This window comes from Triticum dicoccoides, chromosome 5A (assembly GCF_002162155.2).
Source record: "Triticum dicoccoides isolate Atlit2015 ecotype Zavitan chromosome 5A, WEW_v2.0, whole genome shotgun sequence".
Lineage (NCBI taxonomy): Eukaryota > Viridiplantae > Streptophyta > Magnoliopsida > Poales > Poaceae > Triticum > Triticum dicoccoides.
In genome coordinates this window covers 154,253,543-154,278,935 of record NC_041388.1, presented here as the reverse complement: position 1 = coordinate 154,278,935, position 25,393 = coordinate 154,253,543, and positions in this window count along the sequence as shown.

The following is a 25,393-nucleotide window of genomic DNA, read 5'->3' as shown; positions in this document are numbered from 1 at the left end:
CCTCGATCATATCGTAGCGGTGCTTAGGTGAAGCCCTGCGTCAGTAGCAACATCATCACCATCATCACGCCGTCGTGCTGACGGAACTCTCCCATGAAGTTCTGCTGGATCGGAAGTTCGCGGGACGTCATCGAGCTGAACGTGTGCTGAACTTGGAGGTGCCGTACGTTCGGTACTTGGATCGGTCGGATCGTGAAGACGTACGACTACATCAACCGCGTTGTGCTAATGCTTCCGCTTTCGTTCTAGGAGGGTACGTGGACAACACTCTCCCCTCTCGTTGCTATGCATCACCATGATCTTGCGTGTGAGTAGGAATTTTTTTTGAAATTGCTACGTTCCCCAACAGTGGCATCCGAGCCAGGTTTTATGCGTAGATGTTATATGCACGAGTAGAACACAAGTGAGTTGTGGGCGATACAATTCATACTGCTTACCAGCATGTCACACTTTGGTTCGGCGGTATTGTTGGATGAAGCGGCCTGGACTGACATTACGCGTATGCTTACACGAGACTGGTTCTACCGACGTGCTTCGCACGCAGGTGGCTGGCGGGTGTCAGTTTCTCCAACTTTAGTTGAATCGAGTGTGGCTACGTCCGGTCCTTGAGAAGGTTAAAACAACACTAACTTGACAAACTATCGTTGTGGTTTTGGTTCGTAGGTAAGAACGGTTCTTGCTCGGCCCGTAGCAGCCACGTAAAACTTGCAACAACAAAGTAGAGGACATCTAACTTGTTTTTGTAGGGCATGTTGTGATGTGATATGGTCAACACGTGATGAGATATAAGTTGTATGAGATGATCATGTTTTGTTGAAGTTATCAGCAACTGGCAGAAGCCTTATGGTTGTCTCTTTATTGCATAAGATGCAAGTGCTAAATAAATGCTTTACTTTATCGCTATGCGATAGCAATATTTGCAAGAGCAATAGTTGGCGAGACGACCATGTGACGACACATTGATCTAGATCAAGATGATGGAGATCATGGTGTCATGCCGGTGACGATGAAGATCATGACGATGCTTTGGAGATGGAGATCAAAGGCACAAGATGATGATGGCCATATCATGTCACATATTTTTGATTGCATGTGGTGTTTATCTTTTATACATCTTATTTTCTTAGTTCGGCGGTAGCTTTATAAGATGATCTCTCACTAAATTTTAAGGTAAAAGTGTTCTCCCTAAGTATGCACCGTTGCGAAAGTTCTTCGTGCCGAGACACCATGTGATGATCGGGTGTGATAAGCTCTACATTCACATACAACGGGTGCAAAACAGTTGCACACGCGGAATACTCAGGTTAAACTTGATGAGGCTAGCATATGCAGATATGGCCTCGGAACACTGGAGACCGAAAGGTCGAGCATGAATCATATAGTAGATATGATCAACATAGTGATGTTCACCATTGAAAACTACTCCATCTCACGTGATGATCGGACATGGTTTAGTTGATTTGGATCACGTGATCACTTAGATGATTAGAGGGATGTCTATCTAAGTGGGAGTTCTTAAGTAATTTGATTAATTGAACTTTAATTTATCATGAACTTAGTCCTGGTAGTATTAGCATATCTATGTTGTAGACCAATAGCTCACGTTTAACTCCCTTGTTTTATTTTTGATATGTTCCTAGAGAAAACTAAGTTGAAAGATGTTAGTAGCAATGATGCGGATTGGATCCGTGATCTGAGGATTATCCTCATTGCTCCACAGAAGAATTATGTCCTTGATGCACCGCTAGGTGACAGACCTATTGCAGGAGCAGATGCAGACGTTATGAACGTTTGGCTAGCTCAATATAATGACTACTTGATAGTTTAGTGCACCATGCTTAACAGCTTAGAATCGGGACTTCAAAGACGTTTTGAACGTCATGGATCATATGAGATGTTCCAGGATTGAAGTTAATATTTCAAGGAAATACCCGATTTGAGAGATATGAAGTCTCCAACAAGTTCTATAGCTAAAATATGGAGGAGAATAGCTCAAGCAGTGAGCATGTGCTCAGATTGTCTAGGTACTACAATCGCTTGAATCAAGTGGGAGTTAATCTTCCAGATAAAATAGTGATTGACAGAATTCTCTATTCACCATCACCAAGTTAGTAGAACTTCATGATGAACTATAGTATGAAAGGGATGACGAAAACGATTCCTGAGCTTTTCATGATGATGAAATTGATGAAGGTAGAAATCAAGAAAGAGCATCAAGTGTTGATGATTAACAAGGCCACTAGTTTCAAGAAAAAGTCAAAAGGAAAGAAAGGGAACTTCAAGAAGAACGGCAAGCAAGTTGCTGCTCAAGTGAAGAAGCCCAAGTCTGGACCTAAGCCTGAGACTATGTGCTTCTACTGCAAAGGGACTGGTTACTGGAAGCGGAAATGCCCTGAATATTTGGTGGACAAGAAGGATGGCAAAGTGAACAAGGCTATATTTGATATACAGGTTATTGATGTGTACCTTACTAGTATTTATAGTAGCCCCTGGGTATTTGATACTTGTTCGGTTGCTAAAAATTAGTAACTCGAAACAGGAGTTACAGAATAAATAGAGACTAGTTAAGGGTGAAGTGATGATGTGTGTTGGAAGTGGTTCCAAGATTGATATAATCATCATTGCACACTCCCTATACTTTCGGGATTAGTGTTGAACCTAAATAAATGTTATTTGGCGTTTGCATTGAGCATGAATATGATTTGATCATGTTTATTGCAATACATTTATTCATTTAAAATCAGAGAATAATTGTTGTTCTGTTTACATGAATAAAACCTTTGATGGTCATACACCCAATGAAAATAGTTTGTTGGATCTCGATCGTAGTGATACACATATTCATAATATTGATGCCAAAAGATGCAAAGTTGATAATGATAGTGCAACTTATTTGTGGCACTGCCGTTTAGGTCATATCGGTGTAAAGCACATGAAGAAAATCCATGCTGATGGGCTTTTGGAATCACTTGATTATGAATCAGGTGATGCTTGCGAACCATGCCTCATGGGTAAGATGACTAAGACTCCGCTCTCCGGAACAATGGAGCGAGCAATAGACTTGTTGGAAATAATACATACTGATGTATGCGGTCCGATGAGTGTTGATGCTCGTGGCGAGTATCGTTGTTTTTCTGACCTTCACAGATGATTTGAGCAGATATGGGTATATCTACTTGAAGAAACATAATTCTGAAACATTTGAAAAGTTCAAAGAATTTCAGAGTGAAGTGGAAAATCATCTTAACAAGAAAATAAAGTTTCTACGATCTGATCGCAGAGGCGGATATTTGAGTTACGAGTTTGGCCTTCAATTAAAACAATGTGGAATAGTTTCACAAACTCATGCCACCTAGAACACCACAGCATAATGGTGTGTCCGAACGTCATAACCGTACTTTATTTGATATAGTGCAATCTATGATGTATCTTACCGATTTACCACTATCATTTTGGGGTTAAGCATTAGAGACAGCTGCATTCACATTAAAAAGGGCACCATCTAAATCCGTTGAGACAACACCGTATGAACTGTGGTTTAGCAAGAAACCTAAGCTGTCGTTTCTTAAAGTTTGGGGTTGCGATGCTTATGTGAAAAAGTTTCATCTTGATAAGCTCAAACCCAAGTCGGAAAAGTACGTCTTCATAGGATACCCAAAAGTAAATGTTGGGTACACCTTCTATCACAGATCCGAAGGGAAGATATTTGTTGCTGAGAATAAATCCTTTCTAGAGAAGGAGATTCTCTCAAAAGAAGTGTGTGGGAGGAAAGTAGAACTTGATGAGGTAACTGTACCTGCTCCCTTATTGGAAAGTAGTTAATCACAGAAGACTGTTTCTGTGATTCCTACACCAATTAGTGAGGAAGCTAATGATGATGATCATGTAACTTTAGATCCAGTTACTACCGAGCCTCGTAGGTCAACCAGAGTGAGATCCGCACCAGAGTGGTACGGTAATCCTATTCTGGAAGTCATGTTAATTGACCATGACGAACCTATGAACTATGAGGAAGCGATGATGAGCCCAGATTCCGCGAAATGGCTTGAGGCCATGAAATCTGAGACGGGATCCATGTACGAGAACAAAGTGTGGACTTTGGTTGACTTTCCCTATGATCGGCAAGCCATAGAAAATAAATGGATCTTCAAGAGGAAGACGGACGTTGATAGTAGTGTTACTATGCATAAAAAAGGTTTTGACAAAGTTCAAGGTGTTGACTACGATGAGATTTTCTCACTCATAGAAGTCTGTTTGAATCATATTAGCAAGTTGCCATATTTTATGAAATCTGGCAAACGGATGTCAAAACTACTTTCCTTAATGGATTTCTTAAAGAAGAGTTGTATATGATGCAAGCAGAAGGTTTTGTCGATCCTAAAGATGCTAACAAAATGTGCAAGCTCCAGCGATCCATCTATGGACTGGTGCAAGCATCTTAGAGTTGGAATATACGTTTTGATGAGTTGATCAAAGCATATAGTTTTATACAGACTTGTGGTGAAGCTTGTATTTACAAGAAAGAGAGTGGGAGCACTACAACATTTGTGATAAATATATGTGAATGACATATTGTTGATCGGAAATAATGTAGAATTTTCTGGAAAGCATAAAGGAGTATTTGAAAGGAGTTTTTAAAAGAAAGACCTCAATGAAGTTGCTTACATATTGAGCATCAAGATCTATAGAGATAGATCAAGACGCTTGATAAATTTTTTCAATGAGTACATACCTTGACAAGATTTTGAAGTAGTTCAAAATGGAACAGTCAAAGAAAGAGTTCTTGCCCGTGTTACAAAGTGTGAAATTGACTAAGACTCAGAACCCGACCACAACAGAAGATAGAAAGAGAATGAAAGTTATTCCCTATGCCTTAGCCATAGGTTCTATAAAGAATGCCATGTTGTATACCAGATCTATTGTATACCCTACACTGAGTTTGGCAAGGGAGTAAAATAGTGATCTAGGAGTAGATCACTGAACAGTGGTCAAAATTATCCTTAGTGGAATAAGGATATGTTTCTCGGTTATGGAGGTGACAAAAGGTTCCTAGTAAAGGGTTACGTCGATGCAAGCTTTTGACACCGATCTAGATGACTCTAAGTCTCGATCTAGATACATATTGAAAGTGGGAGCAATTAGCTAGAGTAGCTCTATGAAAAGCATTGTAGACACAGAAAATTTGCAAAATACATACGGCTCTGAATGTGGCAGACCTGTTGACTAAATTTCTCACAAGCAAAACATGATCACTCTTTGGGTGTAAATCACATAGCGATGTGAACTAGATTATTAACTCTAGTAAACCCTTTGGGTGTTAGTCACATGGAGATGTGAACTAATCACATCAAGATGTGAACTATTGATGTTAAATCACATGACGATGTGATCTAGATTATTGACTCTAGTGCAAGTGGGAGACTGAAGGAAATATGCCCTACAGGCAATAATAAAGTTATTATTTATTTCCTTATATCATGATAAATGTTTATTATTCATGCTAGAATTTTATTAACCGGAAACATGGTACATGTTTGAATACATAGACAAACAGAATGTCACTAGTATGCCTCTACTTGACTAGCTCGTTGATCAAAGATGGTTATGTTTCCTAACCATAGACATGAGTTGCCATTTGATTAACGGGATCACACATTAGGAGAATGATGTCATTGACTTGACCCATTCCGTTAGCTTAGCACTTGATCGTTTAGTATGTTGCTATTGCTTTCTTCATGACTTATACATGTTCCTATGACTATGAGATTATGCAACTCCCATTTACCGGAGGAACACTTTGTGTGCTACCAAACGTCACAACGTAACTAGGTGATTATAAAGGTGATCTACGGGTGTCTCCGAAGGTACTTGTTGGGTTGGCATATTTTGATATTAGGATTTGTCACTCCGATTGTCAGAGAGGTATCTCTGGGCCCACTCGGTAATGCACATCACTATAAGCCTTGCAAGCATTGTAACTAATGAGTTACTTGCGGGATGATGTATTACGGAACGAGTAAAGAGACTTGCAGGTAACGAGATTGAACTAGGTATTGAGATACCGAGGATCAAATCTCGGGCAAGTAACATACCAATGACAAAGGGAACAACGTATGTTGGTATGCGATTTGACCGATAAAGATCTTCGTAGAATATGTGGGAGCCAATATGAGCATCTAGGTTCCGCTATTGGTTATTGACCGGAGACGTGTCTCGGTCATGTCTACATAGTTCTCGAACTCGTAGGGTCCGCATGCTTAACGTTCGGTGACGATTTGTATTATGAGTTTATGTGTTTTGATGTACCGAAGGTAGTTCGGAGTCCCAGATGAAATTGGGGACATGACGTGGAGTCTAGAAATGGTCGAGACATAAAGATCGATATATTGGACGACTATATTCAGACATCGGAAAAGTTCTGAGTGGTTCGGGTATTTTTCGGAGTACCAGGGAGTTACGGGAATACAGGGGAAGAAGTATATGGGCCTTATTGGGCTTTAGGGTAGAGAGAGAGACAGGCCGCACGCCCCCCAATGACTAGTCCGAATTGGACTAGGGGGAGGGGCGCCGCCCCCTCCTTCCTTCTCTGCCCTCTTCCCCTTCCTTGTCTCCTACTCCTACTACTTGGAAGGGGAGGAATCCTACTCCCGGTGGGAGTAGTACTCCTCCAGGGCACGCCATAGGGGCCGGCCCTCTCCCCCTCCTCCACTCCTTTATATACGTGGCCAGGGGGCACCCCATAGACACAACAATTGATCTCTTGATTGCTTAGCCATGTGCGGTGGCCCCCTCTACCATATACCACCTCGATCATATCGTAGTGGTGCTTAGGCGAAGCCCTGCGTCAGTAGCAACATCATCACCGTCATCACGCCATCATGCTGATGGAGCTCTCCTGTGAAGTTCTGCTGGATCGGAAGTTCGCGGGACGTCATGGAGCTGAACGTGTGCTGAACTCGGAGGTGTCGTATGTTCGGTACTTGGATCGGTCGGATCGTGAAGACGTACGACTACATCAACCGAGTTGTGCTAACGCTTCCGCTTTCGGTCTAGGAGGGTACGTGGACAACACTCTCCCCTCTCGTTGCTATGCATCACCATGATCTTGCGTGTGCGTGGGAAAATTTTGAAATTACTACGTTCCCCAACATGATCAATCGAAAATAATAGCTCTGAGGTGGTTTCGTGCCCTACAAACAATTTCTTCTTATGTTCTCCACTAGATAAGAACTTTGGAGTGATTCTTCATCGCACATTGAGGGATGGTTATGTGATCCAATTATATTAGCATTGTTGAGAGATTGCGGTAGTGAAAGTACGGACCCTAGGCCTCATTTCAAGCATTGCAGTGCCATTTTTGCTAACTTTTGTTACTTGTTACCTTGATATTTTTATTGTTACGATTACAAAAATAAATATTTACTATCATTACTACACTTGTATCACCATATCTTCGCCGAAATAGTGCACCTATACAATTTACCATTGTATTTGGTGTGTTGGGGACACAAGAGACTTTTTATTATTTGGTTGTAGGGTTGTTTGAGAGAGACCATCTTCATCCTACGCCTCCCACAGATTGATAAACGTTAGGTCATCCACTTGAGGGAAAATTGCCACTGTCCTACAAAACTCTGCGCTTGGAGGCCCAATACGAGTCTACAACAATAAAGTTGCATAGTAGACATCTTACTACAACTGTACTAAAATGAGTTAATAGACAGATTAAAGTGTGTTTACAAGTGAAGAACCCTATGCAAGACAATGTTAGAAAAATAGGATGTCCTACTAATTGTAATATAGTGTCTTACCATAAAAGGTTGTATAGGCTCATCGCTGCTTCTCCTTCTCTTGCAAGACTCCTTCCTAACATTTTATACTTGGAAATCCTGAATCTTTTCTTGGCTGCACCCCCTCTGCAACGTGACACAAACTAGTTATTGGTTTCCTTAGATGGAAGATAAATATGCATACTTTATAGTCTCTGGGCAAGACTAAAGCGTGAGTTTACAACAAAATGACACCACATAATGAAACATTCTACATCTCTTGCACACACAAATATGAGCATTTACTATGTATGCTACCTTAGTGAACTGGACCCCCAGGTACTCTTGGGGAGCCTAGTTTAGTATATAGTCAAACATTTATGTCACCTATGAGTTATACAAGCCCCCACCATAACAACCATTAGTGTTTAAATCATTCACAAGCTCTGCTAGGTCATGAGAAGTAAGTAATCAAAGCAAACCGTTCTAGTATGGTTGGCTGATACAAGAAAGCAATTGAACACATGTGTGAGCAAATCTTGCACAACACTGGATTACATATCAAGAAAACAAGCATAGAAGGAGGCTTAAAGACCATCACTAGATTGGCCAGATTTAGGAGGCATTTAAACATCATGTGCAACGTATGATCTAGCATAAACATTGCATATTTTAGATTCTATAATGAAATGCACATGTATTAGGTTATGCCATGTATGGTGCCTAAATATACACTATAGCAGGCAGGAGCGTTCACCATTGCATGCACAATTGAATTGCAGGTTAAGGGCCAGTTCTTTTTCCAGCTTTTGAGTGCTTATTGTCAAAATAAGCCATAAAAGCTATAAATAACTTGTTTTGAGTTATGGGCTCGGACTTAACTTATTTCCACCACCCATTCCTTCACAATGAGAAAAATCTCGGAGGGGGGTGCTTCCCATAGAAGGTCACTTAAAATTGAAGGGGTATGTTGGCCCAGTGGGAACCAGGGTACCACGGCCAGTATGCCTCCGGCCCAAGAGGCGACACTTGGGCTGGCTCAAGAGGGATGGCCCTTCCTCGGCCGCTCCGGAGGGAGCCACCTCGCGAGGCCCCTTGCCGCCAAGTTGAGCCCTACTAAGTTCGTCAAGTACTCGTGAGGCCGCCTCATGAAGGGGGTCGTGCGGCGCCAGCCGTGGGGCTCCAAGTCCATCACGTGGATGACGTCCCACTGTCAGGATAAGGATGACAGGGCTTGACCAAGACTAGTTTCCATTCTGGTGATAAGGGGGCAGGAGCGTCTGCCTCCCCCAAAGTAATTCCCAAAGCCTTCTGCTTTGGTGTACGAAGATCGGGATGGATCGGCGCGCCAGGGCTGAGGTCATCGTCAAGCCCACCAGCGCGTCAGGATGTTAACTTTTGGCACACGAAGACCGCCTTTAGTCAGGATAAGCCTGGGCGCATGTCCCCCTTTGAATTGTCACCCTGTGTCCACCCCTTGCCGCTAATATTTTTGAGGAGGAGGACCAAGGCACTACTAAAGGGGAAGGCCCGCCTCCATGTAAGGTGATCGAGCCATTTTCTCCCTACGCTCCGTGTACCTTGAGCTCCAAGCGCTCCATTACACAACAATCCCACACAAGCAGGAGTAGGGTATTACACCGCACGGTGGCCCGAACCTGGGTAGCGCGCGTGTCCTCGTCGTGTCCGGTGTGGGTGAGCATGCTCGTCGTGATCTCACTGTAATCCTCGTCAGGTCATAGGTTGCCAAGCAAAGCCCCCACCCCAAAGTTCGAACCCTAGTTCTTGGAGAGTTTCTTGGACGCAGATCCAAGACTCTGACATTTGATGCACCAGGTAGGGGAACTTCTCATCTTCTCTCCTTTGACCTCGACATCAACATGGACAATGACTGTAGGATCAAAAGTATGTTTATAGGGGGGGTGATTAGACTACTTGACCAAATAAAATATATCCTTTCCCAATTTTAGTTGTGCATATTTTAGCAGTTATGACAAGTCAAGCAATCAACCTACACATGCAATTCTAAAAGTATAGCAGCGGAATGTAAAACATTGCATATGCAGGTAAAGAGAATGGTTTGGAGAAGGCAAACGCAATGGGGAACACAATTTTTTTGGCGTGGTTGCGATAGGTGGTGCTATCGTACATCCACGTTGATCGAGACTTCAACCCACGAAGAATAACGGCTGTGAGAGTCCACAGAGGGCTCCACCCACAAAGGGTCCACAAAGAAGCAACCTTGTCTATCCCACCATGGCCATCGCCCATGAAGGACTTGCCTCGCTCGAGTAGATCTTCACGAAGTAGGTGATCTCCTTTCCCTTACAAACTTCTTGGTTCAACTCCACATCATGTCGGAGGCTCCCAAGCGACACCTAACCAATTTAGGAGACACCACTCTCCAAAAGGTAACAGACAGTGTGTTGATGATGAACTCCTTGATCTTGTGCATCAGATGATAGTCTCCCCAACACTCATCTCTCTCACACAGATTTGGCTATGGTGGAAGAAAGATTTGAATGGAAAGCAACTTGCGGAAGGCTAGAAATCAAGATTCAAATGGTAGGATTAGAATCTCTTGATCTCAACACACGAGCAGGTGGTTCTCTCTCAGAAAATGAATGGTGGAAGTATAGGCATATTCTGATGGTTCTCTCCTATGAGGAAGAGGGGTGGAGTGGTATATATAGCCTCCACACAAAATCCAACCATTACACACTTTTGACCCATCTCGGTGGCACTGATCAGAAAACTTTGTGGCACCGATCTATGGAAAAATATGAACGTTAGGGATCTCGGTGGGACCGATGGGAACAACTCGGTAGGACCGATATGCAAGGGCTTAGGGCAAACCTCATTTCGATGGCACCAATTGCGTCATCTCGGTGGGACCGAAGTGAAGCAATAAGGCAACACAGAATCAGTCAAGCCATCTCGGTGAGACGGATTGCAACATCTCGGTGGGACCGAAATAATTGCGACAAGCAACAAAGAGCTGGCAAGGCCATCTCGGTGGGACCGAGATCCATATCGGTGGAACCGAATTGTTACAGTTTTGGCAGTGGCTAAGTCTAGATGAACTCGATGGCTCTGGATGGGAAATTTCAGTGGGGCCTAGTTGCGAATTTAGGGTTTGGACATATTTGGGTAGAGAAAGTGGCTGAGGGTTTTGGAGCAATATCACTAAGCACTTGAGCAAATAGATCATTAAGCAACACCTCATCCCCTTTTAATAGTATTGGCTTTCATATGGACTCAATATGATCTTGGATCACTTAAAAAAATGTAGAGTCTTGAGCCTTTGCCAATCCTTATCCTTATCATTTCGAGGGGTCTACATATGTAGTCCATGCCATGTCAATCATTGAACATCCTGAAATATCTATCTTAAATGGTCATTAGTTCAATGAGATATATGTTGTTATGAATTACCAAAACTACCCGGGGATTAGTTGCACTTTCAATCTCCCCCCTTTTGGTAATTGATGACAACATATAGATCAAAGCTTTGAAAAATGATTAATGAATGAAATACATCGTCGCTTTGAGAAGTATGTGATATGCAAGAGCTCCCCCTAAATTTGTGCGTTATAAAAAATTTGCGTTTGAATACAAATGCACAATCGATTAGGATCATGGGTCACTCTTCCATGTCACATACAACTTGGTAAAGCGCACCAAATGATATGAATGAAATAGTATGCACGCATCACCAAAGACATAAGTGAATGATCATACACAAATAATGATAGAGATAAGCATTAAGCATCACATGAACCATAGTATGATCAATCACACAAAACAAACATAGTATCTCATATACATAACAAACAAAGTGTCATGAAACAAGTGGAAATAGTAGCAAGAACTCAAGAAAAACCAATGAGCAAAAGTGAGACACTCTCTCTCGAAGCCTATGATCTATACAGTTTCTCCCCCTTTGGCAACAAGTACCAAAAAGTTCGAAAAGGTATAGATCTATGTGTCTCTCTAGGCATGGTCCCGGTAGCTCCTGAAGGTGACATCTGGCTGGTGGCTCCGGTGTGCGTAGATGGAGTCGAGAGAAGTGCATCGGTAAAGGGTTCAGCTAACATCTGTTGGGATGATGGAGTAGAGACTGGAGGTGGCACTGTAGCAGTAGCAGGAGGTGCAGAGTGAATGGTCCTCATGTCTGCAACTAGCATGACTGAAGATCTGGGTGCTCTGGGTATTGTCTGAAACCTCTGAGTTGTCGGTCTATCATCTCCACTGTCAGCATAATCTCTGAGCTTCTCCACTATAGACTGTACCTCGGTAATCTTAACATAGAGATTATACATCTTGTCCTCAACTATCCGCTCTAAGCTTTCCTTGTTCTTGGCTAGGTTGGGCAGACTCCGCTCAATTCTCAGGGTAGCCTCCAATAGCTAAGCCATCTAGTACTTATTTGTCTTGAGGTTGCCTATGGGAGCATTGGGTGTAGATGCCTCTTGTGCTGCTGCAGCTACATGGATATGCTCTTGAGCTTGAGCAGACGAAGGATGTGAAGGATCCATCACTACAACATTGTCCTTAAACTCAGGCTGCAATTGGAGGTGCTCTCGATCAAGTAGATAAGTGCTCGTTCCAATCTTGGAGTTGATGAGCAATTGAATATGAGGAGCAAATCCATAAGAGCTCTTTTGGTCAGCTGCGGTTCTCTTGATTATCTCAACTATCAGACTCATGACCTTGAATTTTTGTGGAGTGTCAAACATATGTAGCAAGTTGATGGAGTGGCCATGGATTATCTTATCATATCCAGACTTGGGCAAAAGAGTGTGCCTCAAGATTGTGTTGGTGGTGCCAAACCAACAAGAAAATGCTTCACTGAACCAAGCTTATGTGTGTCAAGATCTTTCTTGGGAATATGCTTGCACATATTAGCCATGGAGTTGTGATCCATCCTAGGCTTCCCATAGACATCAATGTCATCTTCTTCTTCCTCAGGGGCACCAAGAAGTTCATCCCACTCAGAGATGGTTGACTGATATTTGGATCCCTCAGTCATCCATGCAATTCTGCCATCTGGATAGAAATGAGCTGCGGAATAGAATTGCATGATCATATCATCATTCCATTTGGCGAGCTTCTTCCCAACGAATGCATCAACTCCTGCAAGTCTGAAGCTCTGATGAACATGGGGGAAGTGATCCGCATTGGCATCAATGTACACTGCAAAAAAACACTTCTGTGATGATATGTGTTTGTCATAGTAGGTCATGTTTTCTGTCATGCATGTACATCCATGACGATTTTATGATAGAATCAAGATAGTCATACCTATGCTATCGTAGAAGTGTTCCATGGCAATATCAAAATTATCATCACGGAAGTGTCCACTTCCATGACGATAAATGTCGCGTCATTAAAGTGTTTTCGTCAAGGTTAACCGACATGTGGCATCCATCGTAACGGGTCACCGTTAAGCTATCGGGTCCGGTTTTGGAACTGATAACCCGCTAATATCCATGACCAATGGCAATTTTCCACGTGTAAAATTCTCATTGGCCGACGGAACCACATGTCAGTTCCGCGTTTGCACGGATGTCACTCATCCAATGGGCGAGATGCACCTATGATATGTTGACACGTGGACCGGCCCAAGACTGGCCCATAAAGAATAAATGGGCCAGCCCTGCTAAAGGCCCACAAGATTTTGCAGACCATAATGGGCTGGCCCAACTAAAGGCCCACAAGATTTTGCATACCATAATGGGCCAGCCCAGCTAAAGGCCCACAAGATTTTGAAGACACTAGTGGGCCGGCCCGTTAACAGGCTGCCATGTTTTGGGCCAAATGTCGGCCCATAGTTGATCCAGTCCATTAACAGCCTACCACGTTATGGGCCATATTACGGCCCATATCAGATCCGACCCTTTAAGAGCCTTTCATTCTTTGGGATAAATTGTGGCCCATATCAGATTCGGCCCGTCAAGTGGACGCTGTGCTTTTGGGCCCACTTGAGGCCCGGTTAGGATTTCTGTTTGCTAACGACCCATTTAATAGTACGGCATGATATTAGTTTCAGCATGTTAAAGGCTCGTTTAATAGTTCGGCCCTATATTTATTTTGGCCTATTAAAAGCCCATCATATAGTTGGGCCTAATTATGGTCCACTTTGCATCCGACCTGCTCATAGCTGATAATCCGATTGGGCCAAACAAGGACCGAGAAAATTTGGCCTGTTAACGGCCCGTGATGTGATCGGCGCAATCCTGGGCTGGGGTCTATTTCGGACTGCTGTCGGCCCGTGAGCTGTTCGGCATGTTTCAGGCCCAACCTACTTTTCAGCCTGCTAAAAGCCCATTGAATTTTCTTGCCAAAATAGGGCCGACGGTTTCCTAGGCCCATTAAAAGCCTGAAACTACTAGTGGGCCAGTTTACATTTAGGCCTGTTAATGGACCAAGATGACTAGGCCCATGATGCGGCCCATACATAGTGATTTGCATGACGACCCAATTATGTACCGTAATTTTACGGTTTGGCTAGTTTACTTTTCATGGAGCGAAGATAGGATATATATATACAATAAAATAACTGCATCATCGTGAATAAGAAAAAACCTAGACTATACAATAAATAAATTACGGCATATTACATCCATTGGGCATCAAAGTTCACCACTATGCCAATAAAGCACAAGCAGACAACATATTATATACACTGGGCATCAAAGATCGCCACCAGGGCAAATAAAAACGTCGGCAAAATAATATACAAAACTGACAACACTTCAATAGAGTTCACGAAAGGTTAGCCCTACTCGGGAGCTGCAGCGCAAGCAGGTGAGCAAGCTGATGAGACTGCACTTGTTTAACGCTTATATCCTCCTCACTCTAAAAGAGAAACAAGCAGACAGATGACAGGCTTTGCACATATAAGTATCAATGCTCACAATTCATCACATTTCTTATTGGCAAATAAAGAGACACAATTTAAAATAACATTAACACAATATGGTATTGTTCAGGTTAAGACATGGCAGGAAGTGACATTGTGAAGGAGTTGGTAGCTTCACGACACCACTGGATTACAAATCAAGAACTCATAAGTATCAATGGTTAGTGTGCTGTCAATTTATCCCATATCAGATTGGCAAATAAAGAAACTGTTAAAATAATAGTATAATGATATGACATTGTTCATAGTTAAGACATTGCAGAATATAACATTGTGCTATAGTGCGTAGGTTCACCACACCACTGGATTACAGATCAAGAACAGAAGCATACATGCAGTGCAAAAGAAGATCACTTGCTCGGTATAGTTTAATTTACATGGTATGAAGAAGGAACTTGGTTGTACAACTGAAAACTTAAATTGAGAAGGATAGACTTTTGTTTATGAACTTCATAATAAACTTTAAACATGCAATTCGATGCAAACACCAAAAATAAATAGCTGTTGTAGTCATGCCTAACCAAATATACACAACAAAGTTTGAAGGCTTGAGAAGGACAAACTTACATTAGTGGTGAAGACCGGCTCTGTAAAGCCCTTGTCCATGCTGATGGGGGGGGGGCAATTCAAGAAGTTTACCACATAATCTTCTTCATAAGCATTTCCTTTATTCTACATTTTGTTAAGAGTAAATATAGATGTGATAATATAAAAAAATGGAGAATATTTAAGATATGATGAAGAGTGATGCTACATAACCATGTAGCTATAAATGTAAGTATAGAGATATAGGCAAAAGGTACAGCCAAGAGCAATGCAAAGCTAAACTTCTTCAGTACCATTGGTTTTATCCAATCTTATGGTAAGAGTAAATATAGATCTGACGTGTAGAAAATGGAGGGCAAAGGAAAATAAGTTGCTATGCATTGTTTATTCAAAAAGGTCCGTTAAAGCAGAATGATACAAGTAGTGCGATAAGCAAAAAGTAGGACTATTTGACATGTCCCCTCCAAGGGCAAGCTGAGGAATGGTATTAAAGAAAGTATTTCACTCGATATCGTAATCCACCTCGGAGTTCCATGGTGCGACGTAGCTTTCTGCCTCCTTGGTTGCTGCATCATGTGTCCGGCAATCATGCTGCTGGACAGGGTTTCTAGAGATTAAAGTCCGGAAAGAGAAAAATAACAAAACGGGAAGCCCCTAGTGCGGTTGAGACGCGTCTTGGGGCGTGTCGTGGTCGTGCCCCCTCCCCACCTGTGCCCATGGTATTTTTAATGCATAATTATGTACGCGTGGAATGGATTTCGTTGTTTGGCTGGGACCGGGGTGGGGGCCGCATTGCTATGTGAGCTCGGAACATGCCAGGCGGTCTTGTTGCCGATTACTCCGGGCGTGCTTGAAGGTGTCTGGGTCTTGAATCGCCAAACTGGTGGATTGCCTTAAGAGGCTGCTTTGCGCTTCTGCTGCGAGGGCCGCAGTGTGCTCCTCCGTTCGGAGAGAACGCTCTATATTTCCATTGACGGTGATGACCCCCTGAGGTCCTGGCATCTTGAGCTTGAGATATGCATAATGCGGTACCGCATTGAATCTCGCAAATGCGGTTCGCCTGAGCAGTGCATGGTAGCCACTGCAGAACGAGACTATATCGAAGATTAACTCCTTGCTTCGGAAGTTATCCGGGGATCCGAAGACCACTTCCAGTGTGACTGAGCCTGTGCAATGGGCCTCTACACCTGGTATGACGCCTTTGAAGGTCATTTTTGTTGGTTTGATCCTTGAGGGGTCTATGCCCATTTTGCGCAATGTGTCCTAATAAAGCAGGTTCAGGCTGCTGCCGCCATCCATAAGGACTCGAGTGAGGTGAAATCCGTCAATGATTGGGTCTAGGACCAGTGTGGCAAATCCGCCATGACGGATACTAGTGGGGTGGTCCCTGCGATCGAAGCTGATCGGGCAGGAGGACCATGGGTTGAACTTTGGGGCGACTGGCTCCAACGCATATACGTCTCTGAGCGCACGCTTCCGCTCGCTCTTGGGGATGTGGGTTGCATATATCATGTTCACCGTCCGCACTTGTGGGGGGAACCTCTTCTGTCCTCCGGTGTTCGACTGCCGGGGTTCCTCCTCGTCATCGCTATGTGATACCTTATCTTTGTTTTCGGCATTTACCTCCTGTTTGGCTGGCTTGTCGGGGGTGCCGTGTATTTGACACGAGCGATCGAGTATACGGTCCAAACTGGACGGGCCCGGAGTGCTTCTTTTGAATGGCTTTTTTCGTTGACCGGGTTCAGAGCCTTTGAATTCGGCATTGAATGCCGTATCCTCGGTATTGTCATTGTTGATGCGGCGCTTATGTTTGTTGCGACGTGACCTGCCATTGCCGTCCTTGGTATCTGAAGTACCATGGTTCTTTGATATGTTATTGCAGCGAGCCAGCCAGCTGTCCACTCCCGCACAAAAGCGGGTCATGAGTTTCATGAGAGCTGCCATAGATTTCGGCTTTTCCTGGCCAAGGTGCCGGGCGAGCCACTCGTCATGGATGTTGTGCCTAAAAGCTGCTAGGGCTTCTGCATCCGGACAGTCGACGATTTGATTTTTCTTTGTTAGGAACCATGTCCAGAATTGCCTGGTCGATTCCTCTGGCTGTTGAATTATGTGGCTCAAGTCATCGGCATTTGGTGGTCGCACATAAGTGCCCTGGAAGTTGTTGAGGAATGCGGCTTCCAGATCTTCCCAATAGCCGATGGATTCTGCTGGCAGGCTGTTGAGCCAATGCCGAGCTGGTCCTTTGAGCTTGAGTGGGAGGTATTTCATGGCATGTAGAACGTCACCGCGGGCCATGTGGATGTGCAAGAGGAAGTCCTCGATCCATACCACAGGATCTGTTGTGTCGTCGTATGATTCAATATTTACGGGTTTGAAACCCTTTGGGATCTGGTGATCCATTACTTCGTCTGTGAAGCATAGGAGGTGTGCGGCGCCTCTGTACTGGGCTATATCGCGACGCACCTCGAATGAGTCCTGTCCGCTGTGTTCGGCCCGGCCGGAATTACTTTTACTGTATCCGGCGTGACGGTTATCGTCTCGCATAGTGGCGCGCCCTCGTGATCCGTAGATCGATCTTGCGTGTTTTGCTTTGTCCTCCAATACGTCTCGCAGGTCTGACGTATTTCCCCATGCCTTGACATTTTTATTTGATTGGCTTCGGGGTGCGGATTGAGCTTTTGGCTGGAATGCCTCTCTATCGCGGCCACGAGGTGGCCGATCAGCCGCATCATATGCTGGAGATGTAGGTTTTGGTGCTTCCTCCTCCAGTCGGGGTAGCAACCTGCACTTCGGGTAACTCTTGGAGGGGCGTTCGAGTTTATATTCCTCGGCCGCAAGGACTTCAGTCCATCGGTCATCTAGAAAATTTTGATCAGCTTGAAGCTGCTGCTGCTTTTTCTTAAGGCTATTTGCCATGGCTATAAGCCGGCGCTTGAAGCACTCTTAGTCGACGGGATCCTCTGGCACGACGAATTCGTCATCGTCGAGGCTTGCCTCGTCTTCGAAGGGGGGCATGTAATTATCATCCTCCGCCTCTCCATCTGCTGCTCTCTCGGGAGGGCTAGCTTCTCCATCCTCCTGCCCTAAATCTTGCTGGAGGGGATTGTTGCCGTCTTCGGCACTGTCCGGAGTGCTATTATCTCCTATGCCGGTATCACCACTTTTGCCTTGGCGGGACTTAGAGCGGCACCGCTGACGTCGGCGCTTAGGCTGCTTCTTGGAGGGGTCATCCTCCGTTGTCCCATCGCCATTGCCTTCTTTGGGTGTGTCCACCATGTATATATCATATGATGAGGTGGTTGTCCAGTGCCCTGTGGGCAGTGGTTCCTCTTCGCCTCCCGCATCGTCGTCCATACCGTCGATGTCTTCGGAGTCGAAGTCGAGCATTTCGGTTAAGTCATCGACAGTGGCTACTAAGTGGGTGGTGGGTGGGCGGCGAATTTCTTCGTCATCCGCATCCCAATCCTGCCGGACATAGTTCGGCCAGGACTCTCCTGACAAGGAGAGAGACCTTAATGAGTTCAGTATGTCGCCGAAGGGCGAGTGCTAAAAGATATCCGTGAAGGTAAACTCCATGATCGGCGCCCAATCGGATTCGATAGGCACCGGTGCAGGCGGTTCGGAGTCCGTGGCCAAGGAAGAATCCAGTAGTTCGGCATCATGGCTCCTGTGAAGGGTAAGGTCAATCCTTAGCTCGATCGCCGCTGAGAGTATGGCCTCCGTGGCGGGGTCTATCCACCCGTCCATGGGTGGCGCGATTGGCTCCGAATTGAGGGTCGTAGCAGTTGCCAGTGCGACCTCCTGAGCACTGTCCGGTGGTAGAGCTAGATCATGCTCATCGAAACCGTGTGGCGCACTCGGCAGGGGCTCAAATCCGTCGAAGATCAAGTCTCCGCGGGTATCGGCCGTGTAGTTTAAGCTTCCAAACCGGACATGGTGGCCAGGGGCGTAACTTTCGATCTGCTCCAGATGGCCAAGCGAGTTGGCCCGCAGTGTGAAGCCGCCGAATACAAAGATCTGCCCAGGGGGAAAAGTCTCACCCTGGACTGCATCGCTATCGATGATTGAAGGAGCCATCAAGCCTAATGGCGACGACATAGAGGAACTCTCAATGAAAGCACCAATGTCGGTGTCAAAACCGGCAGATCTCGGGTAGGGGGTCCCGAACTATGCGCCTAAGGCGGATGGTAATAGGAGGCATGGGACACGATGTTTTACCCAGGTTCGGGCCCTCTTGATGGAGGTAAAACCCTATGTCCTTCTTGATTTATTCTTGATAATATGAGTAGTACAAGAGTTGATCTACCACAAGATCGGAGAGGCTAAACCCTAGAAGCTAGCCTATGGTATGATTGTATGTTGTCCTACGGACTAAAACCCTCCGGTTTATATAGACACCGGAGGGGGCTAGGGTTACACAAGGTCGGTTACAATGGAGGAGATATACATATCCATATTGCCTAGCTTGCCTTCCACACCAAGTAGAGTCCCATCCGGACACGGGACAAAGTCTTCAATCTTGTATCTTCATAGACCAACAGTCCGGCCAAAGGATATAGTCCGGCTGTCCAGAGACCCCCTAATCCAGGACTCCCTCAACCATGTTGACCACACCGCACCGAGAGCACCAGGGTAGTGGACGACGGCTAGGCCTAGGAAAGGGACGACGCGGAGCCGGGGAAGACGCGGCAGTTGTTTCCCACACTGAGAGGAGTACGAGGGTTCACTGGTTCGGCTTTGGTGTGAGGCTGCCGTCGCCGGAGGGCCTGGCCAGCGGTGGGAGTAGTAGGGGCGGTGAGGCCTCCGCGGCATCACAACCGGCCACGAGAGGTTGGAGCAGGCGGCAGGACCGGCGCTGCTTTGGGCGGCTGGACCAGAGGTTGAAGAAGCACTATGGCCGTTGGATGGACATCGTACGGTCACTGGACCTAGAATCATTCATATTGACTAAATTGACAAAGCCCTCCGTCCCCGTTAATTTAGTAGGCCCACAAGTCAGCCTCCCACTATGCTGGGTCCCATCTAGCAGGGGGTATTCATTTTTTGTGCGTAATAAGGAGGCACTTCCTTGCGTGCGAAGATATAGTGGGTGGGTCCGACCTGTCAGCGGGTGGAACTTTTTATCGCGAAATATAGAGGCCCTTCTGGTGGGTCCCAGCTGTCAGGTGGAGGAATCATTATGTTGCACGTAATAAGGAGGCATTTCCTTGCGTGCGACCATGGACCCAGCTGTCAACCTCTCCACGTACAGTCCACTTCCGATGGTGTCATTCATTGATCGCGTTGACCTCGCCGCACCGAGAGCACTAGGGCGGTGCATGACGGCGAGGCCTAGGAACAGAACGACACGGAGCCAGGGAAGACTCGACAGTTGTTTCCCACGCGGAGGGGAGTATGAGGGTTTACTGGTTCCTCTGCCGTCGCTGGAGAATAACAACAGGTGTTGGTGAGTAGAGTGATGGCTAGGCTAGCGATGGGAGTACGATGGGGCGGTGAGGCCTGCACGGCAGCATAGCCGGCCGCAGGAGGAGGGAGCAGGCAGTCTCGCCGGCTCTTGTTTGAGCGGCTGGAGCAGGAAAAGAGCAGAGATTGAAGAAGCACGACGGCCGTTGGATGGACATCCAACAGTCGCTGCTCTTGTGTGTTGACTAAGTTGACATGACGTTGCATGTGTGTCAACCTTTTTTAGGAAAGCATACGCACAAGTCAGCCTCAAATCTGTGGAAAACAACATACAACCCATCTGCCATTATTTCTAATAATTTACAACCCATTTGCAAATTCTTAAGAATTTTTTTGGATCCCATCTTCTTTTTGTTGGCATTACACCCCATATGGTGGCCACGGTTAAATATTATACGAAAATTTTCATATTTCGGTGCGGTCAACTATTTTTAATCTCGAAATATCGAGTCACATTCAAACTATTTTGAAAAATAATTTATATAAATATAAAATCCAAATAATTGTCCATGCATAAAAATCAATGGAATTTAAAATCTTGTAATGAAAAAAGTTGAAACTAATTCCCGGTTTGATGTGTTTTAAAAATGTACAGCCCATTTCTGGGCAAACCGAATGAAACTCTCCTTGTCTTGAAAGAGTTGCAGCCCAGCAGGGCTGATAAAGCAAGTAGGCCTCGTTTGGGTATTTCTTTTAAAAAAATAGAACTGGGCTAGCCATTTTCAGCAAGAAAAAAACACAACTGGGCTCATGATGTGGTAAACATAATAAAACACTGGCTAGATGGGCCACAGCCCCCGCACAGCCCGTTGTTACCCTGATCCGTCACTAAAACTAGTATAAGTAACAACTGCTTGTTCCTAAAAAAAGTAAATAACAACTACGCGACCTGCTGGGTCCCCAGTGTCTGCCGCTCGTTGTGTAATTCTCTCTCTTATTGACTACGTTGACAATGGCGTGAGCCCCAGATGTCCAACCATTAGGAGGAACCTTTTTTTGGGCTTGTAATAATGAGGCACTTGCTTGCGTACTGCCATGACGCTGGTGGGTCCCTACTGTCATCCTCTCCACATACAGTCATCTCCTTGTTCCTCTTAGTTGTTGACGACATTGACAACACAAGAGGGTGGCGCACTATGCACGTCAAGCGAACCAAGGCCTAGGACGACGGTGAGGCCTCAAACGGAACGAATAGGAGCCATGGAAGATGCGCCGGTCCAGTCGCAGGCGGAGGGGAGTACGAGGGTTGACTGGTTCGGGTGCGGGTGCGTGTTGGGGCTGACATCGCCGGAGAATAACAGGATGTGTGGGGCAATAGATGGAGGGACTGGCCAATGTTGGACGATACGGTAGGGCGGTGGAGGCGCAGCCAGCCATGAGAGGTGGGAGTAGGCGGAGCCGACGGGTGGTTTGGTTTAGGCGGCTAGAGGAAGAAGACAAGAGATAGAAGATACATGACAGATGTTGGATGCCAATCCAACGGCTGGTAGGCAGAATTGTTTGTTGACTAGCTAGTAAGTTGACACCACCTTGGATAGGCTATTTCCTCGTGGGTCCCAAATGTCAGAATCCAAATCTGTCACGGTCATGCAGCCTTTCCTATGAAAATTTATAGCCCATTTAGTGTGCTAGTTCAAAATAAGTTTGTGGGTGCTGGTGGGGGCTAATCACTTGGCTTCTGTAGTGCACAGTGAGCTCAAGAAGCCAGCGAGAGTGATGTTAATTCCCTTGGTTGGGATTTGTTACAATATTTCACTCTAAATTAAACGAATGGCAAGCCATTTGCCTTGTTTCAAAGAAAATATGACAGTCACAGCCGAATTGAAAAGGGCAAGAACATCTAACTCCAGCTTACAAACTGTACAAAAGCACGAGGGTTAATTGTTCATTAGATTTAGACAAAACCCAGGTTGAAAAGGGCAACAACATCTAACTCAGCACTGTTTTCGGCAGTCACAGTCAAATGGATCGGTCAGGTCCATAGAATGAACATCATGGGTCGTAAAATTTACTGCATTATGACCACAGTATGTTGTAAATAGAAGCCCGACATGTCCAGAAGCTCTTTTTCCCACCTGAAACTCATTTTTTGCTCTTCGCCATACCCATTCATCAAAACAATGCTTCTGACGAACTTAAGCCCGATGGACAATAGTAGCCTCACATTCAGCACGAAGAATGTGACAAATCTAGTGTTTGCATGGTTGACTACTATCGTTCTAGCGTTATTGTCTTAAATCGAATGTCATGAGAAGTGTGAAAATCCCGGTGCTTACGAATCCACCGATAGGTTATAAATTTCTTACCCCGTCTTGTTGCCTAAATAGACATGAAGATTGAAAACACTTAAGTTCTAAAAAAGGAGTATCGAAAGAGCAACAGCTGAACAGTTAATTCTAGTACACTATATGCGGGCTTCCAATGTGCATGAAATTATCACCTTTATATACAAGTTCTCCAAACATGGAAAGCATTGCAACAAGCCAATAATCTGGTTCAGATCAAAACTATTCATTTGGATATATAAGATCTTGACAGAATCCAGCACCATTGATAGGCTATCCATGGAGAAACTCTTCATTGAGCATAGAACATAATATTAGTACAAAATTTGTACTCCGAGACGATATATAACTTATGCGCAGAAATTTAAAATGTAGCTTATCGTTACAAGTGTAGATGATAATATAAAGTACTTGAAGAACTGTGGAGCCAAACACCATATTGAAATGAGCACAGAGATCATGTATTACACCCAAGGTCTCCAGTTTAGGCGCAGAGAGGACGGTTATTTGCGATGGTGAATAACTAGAATCAAGGATCAACCTTTGAAGTGAAGGGGCATCTTGGATGATGAGCTGCCTTCCATCAAAAGAAATTCCAATTTTTACAAGGTTAGGTGACTTTATTTGGAGACAACCGATTCTAACTATGAAAACAAGCACCAAGCACTCCAGCGCAGAGCAACTGGAGTGGATGATGTTGTGCAATGAGGCCTTCGATATACGAACTCACACAAGTGAAAGTTTCTTGAGAAATGGGAGTCGAAGGTTTAGTACCAGATTGTCTGGTAGGTAGCACAGCGCAAAGGTGGCAGTGTGGAGAGAGGAGGAAAACCGCGAGATGGACATCGGTGCTGAGGGCACAGGTACATGGCGTTCGATATCTGGTAGGTGATTTCCAGGGGAATTGTAGAACTCAAGCAGCTATAGTTCTGTGAATTCAGGGGATTTCAGTCAGGCGTCCACCATGCAGGGCATGGTATGCTTGCTTAGGTAGCATGACGGGATGCAGAGGCTTTGAACGGAGCCCTGGTGGGAGAACATGATGGCTCTAGGGATTTCAAAATCATTGAAGAGAGATAGATGACGACTGTCGAGATTAAGGGGCACGACACGCCATAGAGGGCGCCACCGAATTGAGAGGACTTGGGTGCGGCAGCAATCCTTGGTGGGGAGAAGCGATATGATCTCCCCAAGGAAGGCGTCCGGGAGATCGCTGATGCAGTCCACCCGAGATTCTACGGGTTGCTGGGATCCGGTGGGGGCGGGGTCGCCGCTTCTCCCCGCGCTTCCGGGTGCAGGATCTACAAGAACTGTCGCCACTGGCGGGAGCCTCATCTTCTTGGTGCTGGGGTCAGCCGACTCCATTTTCCTCGAGGGCGTCGCATCGCGCTCACAGATTTGAGCAGAGTAACAACTGACGAGTCAAGTTGTAGTGGGAGTGAAGAAGAAGGGGAGCTGGGGTTTTCCTGTAGTAGTGAGGAAGAAGGGGAGCTAGGGTTTTTGTAGGAGTGAGGTGAGGAATTTGAGGGTACTAGTGGAGCGAGCTGACGTGAGGTGGATGGGAGTGAGGAGGAACAAAGAGCACCCAGGTTTTTTGGGGGGCGGTGTGCTGGGTGTGGGTAGCGCCTCTCATTAAGTAAATATATGGGCTTTTGAATTGATTTTATTATTTACTAGGGTGGATGGGTTGTTTTGTCTTGGGCCCAGAGAAACAATTACTACTTGTACATTGGAGACACTCTAAAGCTACCTAGAAAAACAATTACTACTAGTTCGAAATGTCTCCCTCTACTGAATGTCATTTTACTTTTGTTCACCGAAATGCAGGCCATTCCGCGCTCAGGCCCAAATGCCATCCACCAAATTAGAAGCCAGTATGCAGGCGGAGAGTCACCCTGGTCGTAGCGCGGCAATAACGAGTCGTCGTATCAGAAAACCCCACCTCCCCGCAGTATAAGTTTGATGGACGAAGCAACCATCATTTCACTCTTCGTTAAATCCCCTTCTCCCTCACCGTCTTCAAGAAAGCCAACACTCGCATCTGCCACTGTTCTTCTCTCCCAACGAAGGGAAGGTAAGCGGATCCGTGATATTGGTATATTTTCGTTCAGAGAAAAAAAAAGAACTTTTGCAAAGCAGTAACCGATCCCCACTCTCTTTTTGTTTCATTGTCATTGCGATTGTGTATTCCTTTCAGTGGTCTCCTAGTATTCGTCAGTTTCACGGTGGACCAAGGAGAACCAGGCAAATATCTCCTGATATTGGAGTAGACGCAGGATGCTGATCCCCACGAGACAAAAAGCTCCAAGAAGATGGAGGAAGCCATCGAGCCGACCCCAGATACGCTCACGGCCACTACTGAGATGGTCAACGCCCTGTTTGAGGTTACAACCCCCATGGCACTG